The following is a 13,476-nucleotide window of genomic DNA, read 5'->3' on the forward strand; positions in this document are numbered from 1 at the left end:
AACGAATTCCATTTTTCCGTCACACTTTATAGTTGACCATCCCTCGGCTCGTCCAATAGGAGCCGGCCAAGTTTTTTCGGGATAAAACCACTCGTGAAACTCGAATTGCTGCTTTTTGCGCAAGTTCCATTAAGGGACTATCGTTTGTTTCGCGTGTTTGTTGTAGGTTGGTTATTTTCAGTAGGCATTCAGCCGATATTTCGCGATATGCCGCCTACGCACGTTTATCATAAACCGCAGACGACCGCCGTGTTGAAGCAAACAGGTTCCAATAAACAAGTGTTTATTTGCAAGTTTTGCGTTTTGTTCAGCACGCAGATTCACGGGACGAAAATTTGCAAGCTAAGCGATATTATTGTTTTTAAACTCGGTTAGCTCACTTGCAGTGGCGATAAACCAGTGTTTCAATGTTGTAATCAATTAAGTTAATAAACTTAAGTGCTTAAGTCATTGTTTTCAAATAATTTGACATTACTTATGTCGCTTTGGTAAAATTACTTAACCTGACTTAAGTATTTTGGACAAAGAACTTGAATTGGACTAAAGTCATTGAGTCAAATAACTTGGGTTGAATTTAGTGTTTTTATCAGTGTTGTAAAAACAAAAAGTGCACTTAAGTCAATTTGTCAAATGACTTGACTTGACTCACATCCTTTTACCAAAATGACTTTGACTTAGGTCTTTCGGACAAATGACTTGACTTAGACTGAGATTTGTTTTGTTAGTTTTTGAAAATAATTGACTGGGACTAAAATTATTTTAACATGACTGGTTTACAACACTGCGATAAATCAACAAGTTAGTGTTTTACCAAGTTTGATCTAATATTATCAAGGTTGTTTTTTGTTTAATGCAAATGTTTGGCACAAGATCAACGTTAATAGCCGCAGTACGATAGAGCTTACAAGCAAAATTTGTTTTATAATTTTATTGTAAAGAAAAACGAATTTTTTTTAAATCTCGTTCGAAAAGTTGTAAGGTGCAATATAAAGTTTGCTTATTGTTCTTTGCACGAAACTGGTTAATTGTATTTGGTTGTGAATGGAGGATTTTTACTGCGACTATATATTTTGTATTTTTGCGCACGTATGTTATGCAGCGACGGCAAATTTCCTATATAATAGGTTTGTAATTAGTCCCCGCGTCAAAAACCTCATTGTTATAAAGTAAAGCGGTTATTTTACGACTACTGAATCGTGTTAAGCGCGACATGTTTTGTGAGTTGCAACACCGAAACACCAGCTGTCGCCTATTCGATAAACCGGTGTGTTTCAAGATAGAATCTGTCCCACCACTAATTAAACTCTATGTAGAAATAGAGCGCCGTTGGCGAAATAGCATTCTGACGGGCAAGGCTGCTTATTACGCCGAGTCTTGGTTCGACGAAAGTAGACTTCCTAATAAAAGCTCTTCTTTAATTGGTTTGCCACCAGATATGTGACATTTTCTAACTTCACGGAAGTGTTTTTCAACTCTCACCTGTATTTTCAGCGCGATTTTGCACACGACGTAAAATCGCTTGCTAAGCAAATTTTAAAATAGATTCGATGATTGCATATTAAAGAGTTCCAATAAGTGTTTTGCGCAGGACGAAGGATTAACTGAAATGGATTTAATCAAAACTATTTTTCTGAAAGGGAATCAAGTCATGCCTTGCGCGATTTCCAAAAACTTATTACATGTTTTAATAATTTAATTAGTATGGTGAATATCGCCAATAAATCTGCGATTAATCTTGCCAATCCTTTTGCCTTAAACGTTCTAAAGCAGGGGTTATTAATTTTTTTGTATCGCGGACCCCTATTTTTTTTTGCTTCGTGTGGACCACGTTAGGCCAGAAAATGACGTCATAAGTTTACATCACAATTAAATAGACTTTGGAAATATGTTTTGTTTTTCATAAATTTACGTCACAACATAAATGTACTTTCAGAAACATGCTGATGATTTAAGTAAAATAAAGCCTTAATATCATCAGTGCTAAAACGTTGAGTTTTAGTTAAATTATTTAAAAAGAAAGTTGATTACTTCTTAGATAGACACTATAATAATTCAAATTGGCCATCGCGGACCTAAAGTTAGTTCACGGACCCCTAAGGGGTTCATGGACCCAATATTAAGAACCCCTGTTCTAAAGGTACATATTTTTTTGCAGAATAAATATTTTATAACAGACGTCGGCAACCTTTGGAACGCAATTTATAACCTTTGACTAACTGTTAATGACTTATTATGAAAACGTTTTTGTATGATTTAGCTGTAAGTAGTTCAATGCTACATAACCTGTTACTTTATAATTTCTCACAAAGGGTTTGTTCGAGTTTTAGGAGTCAACCATTTTTAGGGGAGCGCAAGCTTTCTGCAATATTGAACTTTTGAAAGCGATTTTGTTAGTTTCATATTTTGTTTGGTGTTAATTCTGATTTCAAGCTGTCCTATGCTTTAGATATTAAAATTACACATGTGTGATAATTGTGTTGTTGGGCAACTGAATAAATGATTCATGTATATAATTTTTAATAGTTTTCTTTTTTAATAGTTTCTCTTTTTTTTACTATATTTGCTACTTATTATGACCGACTTGGCCTATGTTTTGTTAGAACAATAAAGATCTAAGTTCTGCTTAGAGGTTGGGCACTATGCCACCCCTCAATTAACTTTTTTTGCCAATTTTATTAAAGAACTGCAAAAATACTTTGCGCTTTTTTGTTTTATAGTGTTGTTTTGTCCAGTTTTGTTGACATTTTAGCACAAAGTCTCTTTGAATATGCCATTGCATGTTTTCTGTTTATTCAAAATAATCATATCTTTGAAAGTTTATTGGCGTTTTCAAATTAGAGTATTGTCCACTTAGATCCATCATAAAAATTCTCCCCTTCCCACGTATGTTTTAGACCATTTTTATATACGACAACAGGCAGCGCCTGGCTTATTCGATTTTAGCGTGAATCCATAAAGTTTGTGCAATATGGCCATTGCATTGTGTGCCGTTACACTTTTTTAAAACAGAACTACCTCAATTTTTGCGCTTTAGGCGACAGTTTTACGTGGTTTTTATACAGCCGTACAACTGAGAACTCAATGCCTTTAAAATGTTGTCACACCAGCTTGATAAAAAGCCAATATATCGTGAAATATCACTTTTTTACGTGTCCGATGCGTCATGTCACCTTAGCCTCAGTTCAAACCAAACAAACTTAGTTTGTTTGCGCTTCGTCCTATTAAGACTGGACTTCACTAGTTTCAAGTTGTCTCAGTGATATGTATTCGAAAAATGAAATTGCTCTTAAACTGATAATAATTATTAAATAAAGTGTTGTAATCTAATGACTTAAGTCATTGTTTTCAAATGACTTTTGACTTAAGTCTTTCGGACAAATTACCTTATTTATAGACGTAATTAATTTACAAATGTGATAAAAAAGTATTTTTGATGCACATGACTTCACTGGGGCATGGGTTTGACTTGTATTAAAGTTAATTAGTATATGGCTTTGACTTATCTTAAAGTATAACTGTTTACAAGACTGCTGCCTAGGGTTGTTGTTCCAGGAGACCATTACAATAACAAGGAGCATTGCGAGGATTTGATAGAAGCTTACAACCTTTAGTTTACATATAGGCAAGTACTGTGCTTCAAAATTGTTTTATCAGAAAAAGTTAATGTGTACAAGTAATGCTGATGCTTAACGTTTGATGGTTATATTACACATCACATGTATTGAAGTAAGTTTGTCCTTAAAATAATATTTCAGTTGGCGTATTTTTTCCGCAAAAAGGGCTTTTTAACCGTTCGTCGAACAACTCTTAATTAACAATGCGGTTTTCTAAACTTGCTTTTCTGGTTTGCGGCTTTGCCTTTTCTCTGAAGCTGACCAGATCTTTTCACAGAGAAGCCACAAACAATCTCACATCACCTTTGGTTTCATGCTAAATATCTTATTACTTTCGACTTATTTCGATGAAGTATTATTTTTGGAAATTAAACCGCTTAAAAACAACGTCGAAGCCTCTAGAGTTTATACAATCCTCTTAGTCTCAAATTTGGAAGTGATGTACATTTTTTTTAATTTGACACGTTTGCTAAAATAAAGACAGAAAATTATCAAACCTCCTTCAAAGCCCAGGTAAAATTAAACAAGGAAATATTTGCGATTTTTTTTACTTCTCAGTATATAAGATGGCTAACGCACTCTCGTTTTAATTATTAACCCTGATGAGGTCAGCTGGTATCTGCTGCCGAAACGTCGGTTTATACTTTTACACCAGAAGAGCGATTTATATTTATTGTTCAGCTAATTTTAAACTTCGGCCTTCTTATCGTGCCACGTTTTATGAAGTACACAACCTAATCAGTTACACAACCCAAGCTGTTTATTTGCTAATAAACAAAATCATAACCGCTTGTGCTAAGCTTGCAAAACCTGGCCGCGCTATATTGTATGCATTCGGTAATTTCCATCTTTTCAGGTCGAAAGTTAAGGCGCTGAATATCAATATTTTATTTTTATTTTTCGCTAAAAGTGTGTTTGCTAAGAAGAGTTTGTCCTCTAGTTCAGTGGTTTCCTACCTGGGTGTCGCGGCCCCAAGTGAGGACGCCTAAAATTTTTTGGGGGTCGCCATAACTAACCATACTTCTGCTGTGTTAGAACTATTTATATATATTTTTTAAGTTTTCTTTACAATGACGTCACACTAAGAAAAGTGACTGAGTACATAGCAAAGATAGGTTTTTGTTTCTTCTACATAAAATAGGTGTTTTTAGCTCTTAAGAGCTGCTAGGTTACAAAGATTTCAGCAAATAAATGTTTGCTTTTGGATTTCGATACAATTAACCCGACTCTGTCCAATTTTGTGAGTTAACAACTCTTTTCGATTTCAGCCTAGTGGCTTTCCACCACACTAAATGCAATTTAGCAACCATCCCACTAAATTCCATTTAGTGTTAAAACTTGATTTTTTTGTTCTCGTTCGTGTGTTAAATTCAAATTCCTAATTTCAATAAAACTTCCGAAAAGAAATCGTTTTTGTGCATATATGTAGCCACAGTTCTCTAGTAAGCTTACATTTTATTGCTATGAGAAAACAAAATGTGTCGCAATGTAAATTCTGATTTCATTTTATTTAAATTGGGGTCGCTTATTGAAATGTTGAAGACCACTGTCTAGTTCAGCGTTTTTCAACCAGTGCGCCGAGGAGCACTGGTGCGCCATGAAAGGCTGCTCGGTTCCATTTTTCCGTCACACTTTATAGTTGACCAACCCTCGGCTCGCCTAATAGGAGCCGGCCAAGTTTTTCCGGATAAAACCACTCGTGAAACTCGAATTGCTGCTTTTTGCGCAAGTTTCATTAAGGGACTATCGTTTGTTTCGCGTGTTTGTTGTAGGTTGGTTATTTTCAGTAGGCATTCAGCCGATATTTCGCGATAATATGCCGCCTATACGCACGTTTATTATAAACCGCAGACGACCGCCGTGTTGCAGCAAACAGGTTGAAATAAACAAGTATTTTTTGCAAGTTTTGCGTTTTGTTTAGCACGCAGATTCACGGGACGAAAATTTGCAAGCTAAGCGATATTGTTGTTTTTAAACTCGGTTAGCTTAATTGCAGTGGCGATAAACCAGTGTTTCAATGTTGTTCAATTAATTTAATAAACTTAAGTGCTTAAGTCACTGTTTTCAAATGATGTGACATTACTTGAGTCGCTTTCGTAAAATTACTTAACCTGACTTAAGTATTTTGGACAAAGAACTTGACTTGGACGTAAGTCATTGAGTCAAATAACTAGTGTTGAATTTAGTGTTTTTATCAGTGTTGTAAAAACGGAAAAGTGCACTTAAGTCAAGTTTTCAAATGACCTGACTTAGGTCTTTTGGACAAATGACCTGACTTCGACTGAGACTTGTTTTGTTAGTTTATGAAAATTCTTAAAATCATTTTAACATGACTGGTTTACAACACTGCGCTTAATCAACAAGTTAATGTTTTACTAAGTTTGATCTAATATTATTCAAGGTTGTTTGTTATTTAATGCAAATGCTTGGCATAAAATCAACGTTATAATAAAGCTACCATTTGACTAAAGTTATCTAGGCATTTTTACAGGGTCATGTAAAATGAAATCTTTGCCGACTAGCCGAGTCTCAATCAAAATCGATATGACAAACAAAAACGCGCATCCATGTTCTAAAATCGACAATGACGGTTTCAACAAACACAACAGTAGGTCTGTTGTGAGTGAATTGCATAAAATAAGCAAGGCGTTGTACTGTACTTGACAATGGTTTCGCAAGTTTTACCTTTATTAAAGTCGCGCAATTTGCGTGAATTTCTGGCATTTGAAGTAAATGTTTCCATCTTTTAGATGGTCTAGATCAGCGGTTCTCAACTTTTTTTTTTCGTGGCATAGGCGTAGCCAGGGGGGCCTGAGGGGCCATGGCCCCCCCAAAATTTATAAATATTTTACTCTTAATGCTTTGTTTTTTAGAGCAGTACCATAAAAGTCGATCACAGGCATGCCACACCTTCAATTGTCATGCATTGTTACGTCACAAACGATGTAGTTATTATAACATTTACTATACATTAATGTACTTTTACGACTTTCAGATTTTTGCTCATTGACTGTTTTTTAGTATTGCGTTAACACTCCGTCAGTTGCTGCTCGAAACGGTTTGCTAGCATTGTTACTTTTGTTCGTTACGGCAGTTGATACAATGCTAAGAGCTAAACAAAACATTCCAACTTTTTGGCCCCCCCAAAAATTTTCGGCTGGCTACGCCACTGTTTCGTGGCCCATTTTCGTTGCACAAAAATTCTGTGGCCCAATACATTTTTTTGAAAGAACAAACTGTACAGAGGCTTAGAACAAAAAATAGCTGAGCATATATCAAAACAGATTATTTATTCAACCGTGCATTAGTGAGGAACTTGATTCTGAACAATAAATTTACGTTTATTTACATTTCTTCTTAATTCCTCCCCAAGCAATTATCCCTGCAAAATAAGGTATAGTGACACAAATGAAACTAAACTTTTCAATAAATCTAGCTTATTTAAATTGGTCTGTGGCCCACCTAAAAAGTTTTTATGGTCCACAAGTGAGCCATGGCCCACCGGTTGAGAACCGCTGGTCTAGATAATGTGTCGTAACGTTCGGCCGTTATAATACATTATGCCAAATATATTCTTTTATAAAGCACTTCGTCACATTTAACACCAAGTACAGTAAAAATGATCACAGAGTAATGACGTATTTTTATCGGTTTGTACGGTCCTACTTTTTGTTCAAAATATTGTGCAATGGCGTCGAAATGAAATGTCAAGTATCGGCCATCCGCTTTTTTATTATTTTTATATTTTTTTTACTTTTATCGTTATTTTTTTTAGGCTTTACGATAGAGCAGTGGTTCTTAACCTTTAGTAACCTGTCGAACCCCTGTGTTATTCTGCAAGCTTTCGTCGAACCCCAAATTTTCGGTCAGTATTCGTTTCTTCCTCCTAGCTAAAACTGGGCATATTCAAATTATAAATTTGTATAGGTTAAATTCGCCAAACTTTTAATTTATAACGTTACATGACACCTTGGCACATAAGAGAGATTCGAATTTAGCTTAAAATAACAACATTAAATATGTTTCAGAGGACGTTCTAGCCGAACCCTTGAAACAGCTGCGTCGAACCCTGGCTAAGAACCACTGCGATAGAGCTTACAAGCAAAATTTGTTGAAGATTTGTTTTGCATTTTTCCAAGTTTATAATTTATTGTAAATAAAAACGAAATATTTTTAAATCTCGTGCGAAAAGTTGTAAGGTGCAATATAAAGTTTGCTTATAGTTCATTGCACGAAACTGGTTAATTGTATTTGGTTGTGAATGGAGGATTTTTACTTCGACTATATTATTTGTATCTTTGCGCACGTGTGTTATGCAGCAACGGCAAATTTCTTATATAATAGGTTTTTAATTAGTCCCCGCGTCATCAAACCCTTAAAGTAAAGCGGTTATTTTACGACTATATTGAATCGTGTTAAGCGCGACATGTTTTTTGAGTTGCAAACACGGAAACATCAGCTGTCGCCTATTCAATAAACCGGTGTGTTTCAAGATTAAATCTGTCCCACCACTGATTAAACTCTACATAGAAATAGAGCGCCGTTGGCGAAATAGCATTCTGACGGGCAAGGCTGCTTATTACGCCGAGTCTTGGTTCGACGAAAGTAGGCTTCCTAATAAAAGCTCTTCTTTAATTGGTTTGCCACCAGATTTGCCACCAGAGATATGTGACATTTTCTAACTTCACGGAAGTGTTTTTCAACTCTCACCTGTATTTCTAGCGCGATTTTGCACACGACGTAAAATCGCCTGCTAAGCAAATTTTTTTTAATTGGCCATCGCGGACCTAAAGTTAGTTCACGGACCCCCAAGGGGTTCATGGACCCAATATTAAGAACCCCTGTTCTAAAGAAACATATTTTTTTGCACAATAAATATTTTATAACAGACGTCGGCAACCTTTGGAACGCAGTTTATAACCTTTGACTAACTGTTAATGATTATTATGAAAACGTTTTTGTATGATTAAGCTGTAAGTAGTTCAATGCTACATAACCTGTTACTTTATCATTTCTCACAAAGGGTGGTTCTAGGAGTTTTAGGAGTCAACCATTTCTAGGGGGGCGCAAGCTTTCTGCAATATTGAACTTTTGAAAGCGATTTTGTTAGTTTCATATTTTGTTTGGTGTTAATTCTGATTTAAAGCTGTCCTATGCTTTAGATATTAAAATTACACATGTGTGATAATTGTGTTGTTGGGCAACTGAATAAATGATTCATGTATATAATTTTTAATAGTTTTCTTTTTTAATAGTTTCTCTTTTTTTTACTATATTTGCTACTTATTATGGGCGACTTGGCCTATGTTTTGTTAGAACAATAAAGATCTAAGTTCTGCTTAGAGGTTGGGCACTATGCCACCCCTCAATTAACTTTTTTTGCCAATTTTATTAAAGAACTGCAAAAATACTTTGCGCTTTTTTGTTTTATAGTATTGTTTTGTCCTGTTTTGTTGACATTTTAGCACAAAGTCCCTTTGAATATACCATTGCATGTTTTCTGTTTATTCAAAATAATCATATCTTTGAAAGTTTATTGGCGTTTTCAAATTAGAGTATTGTCCACTTGGATCCATCATAAAAATTCTCCCCTTCCCACGTATGTTTTAGACCATTTTTATATACGACAACAGGCAGCGCCTGGCTTATTCGATTTTAGCGTGAATCCATAAAGTTTGTGCAATATGGCCATTGCATTGTGTGCCGTTACACTTTTTTAAAACAGAACTACCTCAATTTTTGCGCTTTAGGCGACAGTTTTACGTGGTTTTTATACAGCCGTACAACTGAGAACCCAATGCCTTTAAAATGTTGTCACACCAGCTTGATAAAAAGCCAATATATCGTGAAATATCCCTTTTTTACGTGTCCGATGCGTCATGTCACCTTAGCCTCAGTTCAAACCAAACAAACTTAATTTGTTTGCGCCTCGTCCTATTAAGACTGGACTTCACTAGTTTCAAGTTGTCTCAGTGATACGTATTCGAAAAATGAAATTGCTCTTAAACTGATAATAATTATTAAATACAGTGTTGTAATCTAATGACTTAAGTCATTGTTTGCAAATGACTTTTGACTTAAGTCTTTCGGACAAATTACCTCACTTATAGACGTAATTAATTTACAAAAGTGATAAAAAAGTATTTTTGATGCACATGACTTCACTGGGGCATGGGTTTGACTTGTATTAAAGTTAATTAGTATATGGCTTTGACTTATCTTAAAATATAACTGTTTATAAGACTGCTGCCTAGGGTTGTCGCTTCCAGGAGACCATTACAATAACAAGGAGGTGTCATTGCGAGGATTTGATAGAAGCTTACAACCCTTAGTTTACATAGGCAAGTACTGTGCTTCAAAATTGTTTTATCAGAAAAGTTAATGTGTACAAGTAATGCTGATGCTTAACGTTTGATGGTTATATTACACATCACATGTATTGAAGGAAGTTTGTCCTTAAAATAATATTTCAGTTGGCGTATTTTTTCCGCAAAAAGGGCTTTTTAACCGTTCGTCGAACAACTCTTAATTAACAATGCGGTTTTCTAAACTTGCTTTTCTGGTTTGCAGCTTTGCCTTTTCTCTGAAGCTGACCAGATCTTTTCACAGAGAAGCCACAAACAATCTCACATCACCTTTGATTTCATGCTAAATATCTTATTACTTTCGACTTATTTCGATGAAGTATTATTTTTGGAAATTAAACCGCTTAAAAACAACGTCGAACACTCTAGAGTCCAAGCAATCCTCTTAGTTTCAAATTTGGAAGTGATGTTCATTTTTTTAAATTTGACACGTTTGCTAAAATAAAGACAGAAAATTATCAAACCTCCTTCAAAGCCCAGGTAAAATTAAACAAGGAAATGTTTGCGATTTCGAGAACCAACAAAAAAATGTTTGGGAACCATGGTAATAATCCTAAACAAGTATAGTGCTTTGCATGGGCAGCCCTAAAAACTAAACACTTACTAACATGTTGCACTTTAATCTCACTAAAATTAAACGAGCAAAATATTATAATAGGCGCCTTAAGTCGACAGTATAGTTATTTGCGAAAATAGTTATGTTTTAATGGTGAAAAGAGCGGCCAAATAGACATAAAAAGCGACAAGCTTTATTGTTTTTTACGTCTATTTGGGCCGTTATTTTCATGATTAAACTTATGAACAGATCCGTATATATTTATGTTTTATTCCAAAAAAAGAGAAAATATTTCTATTTAAGTATGTAGAAAAAACCGTGTTAACAAAATAGACGCAAAATAAGCGCGATAATTCGCTTTTAAATGACGCAATTAGCTTCTAATAATTGATGAAATAATAATAATATTATTATTATTTTTGTTAATTTTGGGTTCTAAGCCTGCTCCAACATTACTAGTTGTTGATCTCTTCTCCATAAAAATTCGAATGAATCATTCGAATTAAGAAATATTAGCAGAACTGACCATGCGTTTTGCGTAACTATAGTATTCTGCTTTTTTTGACTAAAGTTGTTTTGGATCTTTTTTACAACCTTTGTGGTTTTGCTTGGATCTTAGCTTCTAATACTAAGATTAAAATAGTTAAAATTGTAAAAAGCCAAAATGAACTAATCTACAGCTTATGAAAAAATTATACCGATCAACCTTAAAACGTTTTAACATTGTTAAGCTAATTTTAAACTTTGGCCTTCTTATCGTGCCACGTTTTATGAAGTACACAACCCAATCAGTTATACAACCCAAGCTGTTTATTTGCCAAATTATTTGCCAATAAACAAAATCATAACAGCTTGTGCTAAGCTTGCAAAACCTGGCCGCGCAGTATACCGCTCGGCATAAAGCATCGGTCCAGGTGCGGTGTATTTGGCAATGAATGTTTTTATGGTCTATTTTATTGCCTATTTTTAAGTTAACATTTTACTTGTTGTTTTTGCTCCGCAGGGTGTTTTGCCTTTGTTTTATCTCAAATCTCCGTTTGATTGCTGCCGCGTTCCATTCGATTAATTGTTCAATTACTGTCGAGTGGTCGCCGTCGGGCAATATTCAACGCGTGTTTTTTTCGTTAATTTCACAACGCCTCGTTTCTACTGATGTATTGTTAAATAATATTTAATATATTATCATATTATGACATGTATGTATTATTTATTTCTATGTGCGGAATCGAGTTTTATTTAATTAGATTCTAGCAAAAGTCGCAATTGTGTTGTACGATCATTTTCTCTCAACTTTTTTTTCTTCGCCTATTCAAACTAATATATTGCTAAAATAGAAAGGGTCGGTCTCCTTGTATAACCACTTGTGGTTCAAGGCTGATCCTTCCCCAGATACAGTAACGTTATTTACTTTTCTATTTTGAGTGTGTATGTATTAAGCGTGGATGGGGAGAATAATAAAAACTTGAAAAACTTGAAACTTACTTGAATTTCCCAAGTCGACGATTTTTTTTCTTCTTGCTTTAATGTTGTTACTGTCATATCACATTACTGTTACTGTTACTGTTACTGTATCACATTACTGTTACTGTTACTGTCATATCACATGGCTTTTGGCAGGTGCACCGTTCTTAATCTTCCGTCGAGTGACGTACAAGTCCAAAAGGACATTGGAAAACTGGAAAAGGACACGCGATAAAGTTCTTGATCTTTGCGCACTATGTTGTTATATACAGGATACGTAGATTTTTCTTTGCATTTGACAAATGTTAGTGCTGTGTGAGTGTATGGTGTAACATTCAATCGGAACATCACGTACTGTATGCCAATCTTGTTGATAACATTAACAAAAACATTACACAAGTGACGAGGTATTTAAAACAGGAAGACGGGATTGGATTCAGACTCGGGCTGGGGACGGATCCGGTTCATTTTGCATGATGTCGGACTCTAATACGTATGACTACGTATGACCACCTGAGCCCAAGTCCGACGTGCACAAAAACAGTAGCAAATACTAAACCGATAAGACCGCAAACTGTAAATTGTAAAAGCGGAAACAAATAGTTAAATATTTTGCAGCTACGTATTCTGGGTTTAGGAGTAGATGAGTTATAAAGACCACATCTCAGGATTAATTGCTGTATATTCACCCTATTGGTTATGTTGATGGATGGAAAATAAGCTGCAAAGTCAGACTAGGGCCTCCAGAATTCGGGCTCGAGTTTATTTTTTCGGCTATGGTTGGACTCCAAAATGTGGCTCAGGTTATTGTGTTTAACCGACTACTTAGCCCTGGTTTAAAATTAAGTGTTGAAACGATTTAGGTTATTAAGTTACTTTTATAAATGACTTCAGTTAACTTTAGTCCTTTTGGAAGATTGGCTTAACTTGACGTAAGTCTGCTGGCAAATGACTAGACTTGGACTTGAGTCAGATAAAATTTGGGGTTTTCAAAACATATTTTATGAAATTTGGTTATTTATCTCAAACTTTCTACCGAAAACAATTGACCAGTTATAGATTTTTTTATTTTTATAATTGAATTGTTGTTCATAATCGTAAAAAATATCATTTTTAATAGCTTGACACTTGATTTTATAGAATGACTTAACTTTAAGTTTACTTTCTTCAATATTTACTTGTGGACTGTGACTTGATTCGGGCATCTGAATACTAGAACTGAAATTTGACTTTTTATGAATTGTAATTAACTTGGTTTGGTGTAAATTATTTCACAAATGACTTGACCGGACTTTTTAAAATGTTTATGTATAGCTAAGCAATCGTCGAAGGACACATCTATTTTGGGGGGAAACAGTAAACAGTAGGTTCTGTCGTTTGTGTTTTATTCAGTTTTTTTTAGTAATGGCACTTTTTTTACTTTTGTTTTGTTTTAGCCCGAGCAATAACAGATTACAATTTAAGACATTCAAAAAGTCTT

This window comes from Ascidiella aspersa, chromosome 8 (assembly GCF_963924565.1).
Source record: "Ascidiella aspersa chromosome 8, kaAscAspe10.2, whole genome shotgun sequence".
Lineage (NCBI taxonomy): Eukaryota > Metazoa > Chordata > Ascidiacea > Phlebobranchia > Ascidiidae > Ascidiella > Ascidiella aspersa.